The sequence below is a fragment of the Grampus griseus genome (assembly GCF_964374135.1).
Source record: "Grampus griseus genome assembly, chromosome: 13".
NCBI lineage: Eukaryota > Metazoa > Chordata > Mammalia > Artiodactyla > Delphinidae > Grampus > Grampus griseus.
In genome coordinates this window covers 80,773,364-80,778,375 of record NC_139007.1, presented here as the reverse complement: position 1 = coordinate 80,778,375, position 5,012 = coordinate 80,773,364, and positions in this window count along the sequence as shown.

Here is a 5,012-nt window from a genome sequence, read left to right as displayed (position 1 = left end):
AGGGAGTGGTGAGCCGCGAGGTCGCAGGTCAGCCGCGGGGCATCACGGGAAGGGCGGCGGGGGTCGCGATTGGCGGCGCCGGGTGGACGCGCTCCCCGGGCGGACAAGCTCGCCGGGCCACCTGCGGCTGCGGCGCTGCCTCTGGCGGAGGAATCTGGGCGAAGGCGGCGTGTGATTGGCTGTCCTTTGGTACAGCACCCATCTGTGATGCTTCCGCGCGCTGTCGGCAAGGTGCAACCTTAGGAGCGACGCCGTGGGCGGGGAGTGCGAGCAATTGAGGCTTCGTGAGCCCTTGCTGTTTGAAGTTCTGAGAATTTGGAAACCGATGATCTTTCTTCCGTCAGGAAGTGCTGCTTCCTGGACGCTTGGTTCGTCCCCGCCTTGAAATCTCGAGGTGAAACCGGGGAGCTATTGTCTAGTACGTGGAGGTTTTGCTCTAGGGGCACCTTGCTAACGCAGAAGCGAGGGGAAGGCGAACCTTGTGAGGTTTTAATGGAACCGATAATATAAGGTTTTTAATTCGAATATACGCCCTTACGCAAGGCTGTGTGTCATCCGGACCGTCGCGTAAGACCGATGGTGTTACCTGGTAGACGTGAAACAAGTCTCATACTTCCTACAGGGGTCAGGTAATCTTTTGATTGGGCTGCCCTTATCCAATTTTACCAAAACCGTTTATCCCCAAAGGAGGTGTTCTGGAATGAGGTGATTTATGGGGATGAGATTAAACTATACTCCAGATGGTCAAAGACCAAAATCCGAAGAGAAAAATGGGCAAGGACATGAACAGACATTTCACACAAAAGACCAGCAATGGTCCGAAACGTAAAAGTCTGTTCGTCCTCACTTATAATGGAAATGCACATTGAAATTACACGGCAGTGGAGAAACAGTGCTCGTAAATTTCCTGGTGGGAATGGGAAAATGATTCAGGCCCTGTGGAGTACCAAAATTATATATGCACTTATTCTTACGTCTTGCAATTTCACTTCTAACCCTAACCTTATTCTGAAAATACACCTTCACTTATAGAAGCAACATGTAGGCAGGGTTACTTGTTGTAGTGTCATAGCAAAAGTTATGAAATAACTCAAATGTCCATTAATAGGGAACTGGTTAGACACCGTACATCCATAACATGAAATACAATGCAACCCCCCCCCCCCAAAAAAAGAATGAGGATGCTGTTTATATGTTGCTTTGAAATGCGTCCCAGGCTATGTGGAAAATTGGAAGCATATCCTAGAAACAATAAAAATGGTTACCTATAGAGAGTGGTGGGGAAAGGTGGAGGCGAAAGAAATAAAAGCAAGACTTCTCTGACTTTGAACTTTTGAAGTTTTATATAGCCAAAAAGTACATTGAAAAGGAAACAAACCCAAAGTTGATAGCAAATTAAAATAAACTTAACTGTAAGTCACATTGGTAATGCAACTATCTTGTTACACAGAGAAAGGAATTAATTCCCCAGGGCTTTTGGACATAGTACTCTAAGAATTATCTGTGGTGAGATATATTCTAAGGTTGAGAAAGAACTGCAAAGGAATCTTCAGCTTCGCTCAGTGGTTTATAATTAATGGTAATTTTGTTGCTGTGGTTTGAAAGTATGTATATTGTAGGATAATACAAATATTTTTTTTTTTTTTTTTTTTTTTTTTTGCGGTACGCGGGCCTCTCACTGTTGTGGCCTCTCACGTTGCGGAGCAGAGCACAGGCTCCGGACGCGCAGGCTCAGCGGCCATGGCTCACGGGCCCAGCCGCTCCGCGGCATGTAGGATCTTCCCGGACCGGGGCACGAACCCGTGTCCCCTGCATCGGCAGTCGGCCTCTCAACCACTGAGCCACCAGGGAAGCCCTATTTTCATTTTTAATGTACAAGACTTTAAGTGTAAGAGAAAATGAGGTACAAATATAAGATCAAGGAAGTTCAGAAAAAACCTGTACTACATTTAAATTGGATATATCAATTTGAGCATATGATTTAAAAAGTATATTTACTGCTTCTGTGCACCGAAAGGGCCTAGAAGCACTAGGATGATGACCAATTGTCCCAGTTTCCCCGGGACTGAAGGGATTTCCCCAGATGCTGCACTTTGTGTTAAAACTGAAAGTGTCCCAGGCAAACAGGATGGTTGGTCGCCTTACAGTAACAATAAGCACATTTGCCATGCCTTGGTTTCTAAATTCCATTTCCACTAAATAGAACCAGAGCTCCTTGGAGAATTGGCTGATTCCTGTTCTTGAGCAGGGAACGTGCAAGATGAATCAGACATTTTGTTGTGCCTGAATGTAAAGGTAGTGCTTAGGTTAATAAAGATAGGTGAACAGGACTTAGGAGAATAGGCAAAACTAATCTATAGGGATAGAAGTCAAATCTGGGCTTGGCTAGGAGTGGAAAACAGCAGGAATCGGTTGGAAAGGAACACGGGGGAACTTTTTGGGTTGACAAAAATATTGTAAATCATGATTAGAATGGTGGTTACCCAGTATATACATTCGTCAGTATTCATCAAACCGTACCACTAATGAGTGCGTTTAATGTAAATTATACCTCAGATTTGTTATACCTCATATAACTTTACCCTCGTGTATGTAAATGAACCTCAGTAACGCGTGAAGACCAACACAATGAGAAGAGCAAAGGCTATTTCTTCAGAGCTTGCTATAGGAAGAGAGTCAACCATGATCACTTGCATTTTGGCAGAGACTCAAAGGCAAGCAGAGGAGTGGGAAGGCTTCACAGTGGAAAAAATAAGGGCTTCAGCTGTGCCCTGTTGGAGGCTGTTGGCACAGAGGAGCTGGAGGTGGCTAACAAAAAGCAAGGCATTCTGTGCGGTTGGATAGGGCTGCATATTCGGCTTTCTCTCGTTGATTCCAAGTTGGAAGTGGGGACAAAAATTAGAGAAGCAGTCAGATTTTAATCAAGTCCTGGCCGTTTTGAGCTGATTGTTATACTCATTGTTTATCTTCCTGGATTGTTACTTGTGATAGCAATCTGACTTCCTCCAAGTGTGACTTACAGCAGGCTGGCTTCCGGGGCTCCTTATAGCAGCTGAGGGGATTGGTTTCCTGGGCACGCTGCTGCAGGTTGTGGGTCAGAATTCTTGTTCCTTTTGTGGTCTGGCCATGTCCTTTTGTATATTCAGTCTTCAGAAGTAAATTTTTATTTATTTATTTATTTTGGCCATGCCCCGTGGCATGTGGGATCTTAGCTCCCCAACCAGGGATCGAACCCTCGCCCCCTGCAGTGGAAGCGTGGAGCCTTCACCACTGGACCCCCAGGGAAGTCCCCAGAAGTAAATTTTTAAAAGACACAGGAACCAGCTTGAAGGGTCTCCCACAGGCCAAACTTAAGGCAAATTTTAGCATCAAAAAGCAAATGACTACAATTGACTATAGATACTGAATAGTTAAAAATCTGTGACTCTCCAGTTACACTTGATGAGAGACGAAGGGGGACTGTTTTTCCATCACTGGAAATGGCTATCACACCAGCTTCTTACTCTGAAAATTAGTTATTAAAAGGAAAAATATCGTTTGCTCTGCCTTCCTTAAAAAAGGAAAACTGTGGTTCACTCTGGGTGGTTGAGGAAAAACTCTTCTTTACAATAGGGTGCTAGCGGGCTTCCCTGGTGGCGCAGTGGTTGAGAGTCCGCCTGCCGATGCAGGGGACGCGGGTTCGTGCCCTGGTCCGGGAAGATCCCACATGCCGCGGAGCGGCTGAGCCTGCGCGTTCGCGTCCGGAGCCCGTGCTCCGCAACGGGAGAGGCCGCAACAGTGAGAGGCCCGCGTAACACAAAAACAAACAAACAAAAAAACAATAGGGTGCCAGCAAGTAAATATAGAATAAATGATATAATTAGAAGGTAATTATTATGCAAGTCCTAAAGAAAGAATTGATTCAGGCAAGGATTATTAATGGACTTTAAAACCTTTATGTGGGACTTCCCTGGGGGCACCCTGGTTAAGAATCCGCCTGTCAGTGCAGGGGACACGGGTTCCAGCCCTGGTCCGGGAAGATCCCACATGCCGCGGGGCAGCTAAGCCCATGCACCACAACTACTGAGCCTGCGCTCTAGAGCCCGTGAGCCACAACTACTGAGCCTGCGTGCCACAGCTACTGAGCCCGCGTTCTAGAGCCCGTGCTCCACAACAGGAGAAGCCACCACAATGGGAAGCCCGCGCACCGCAACGAAGAGTAGCCCCTGCTCGCCGCAACTAGAGGAAGCCCGTGCGCAGCAACAAAGACCCAACACAGCCAAAAATAAAAATAAATAAGAAATAAATTTACTAAAAAAGAAAAAGCTAATGGTGTTTAGTCTTCTTTGTCTTTGCAGACCACAAAGAACTCCACAGGTACTCTAAAAAATTATATATGATTAGATTTCTATCATAATTTTTACTAGTACTATTTTTTATATATTTAAAAAATTTTTATGTGTTTATTATTTAATCAATTTATTTATTTTTGGCTGCGTTGGGTCTTCGTTGCTGTGTGTGGGCTTTCTCTAGTTGTGGCGAGCGGGGGTTACTTCGATACAGTGCACAGGCTTCTCATTGCCGTGGCTTTTGCTGTGGAGCACGGGCTCTTGGTGTGCGGGCATCAGTAGTTGCAGCACGTGGGCTCAGTAGTTGTGGTGCACGGGCTTAGTTGTACCGTGGCACGTGGGACCAGGGATTGAACCCGTGTCCCCCTGCATTGGCAGGTGGATTCTTAACCACTGTGCCACCAGGGAAGTCCCACTAGTACTATTTTTAAAATACTGTTTCATTGTACCTATCTCTTTGAATATAAGGCTGAACACTTTTCCAGGCTTTGCTTCCTTGTATTGTTTTGAATCAATATATTTGTCATATGGGCTTCCCTGATGGCGCAGTGGTTGAGAATCCGCCTGCCAATGCAGAGGACACGGGTTCGTGCCCCGGTTCGGGAAGATCCCAGATGCCGCGGAGCCGCTGCGCCCGTGGGCCATGGCCTCTGAGCCTGCGCATCCGGAGCCTGTGCTCCGCAA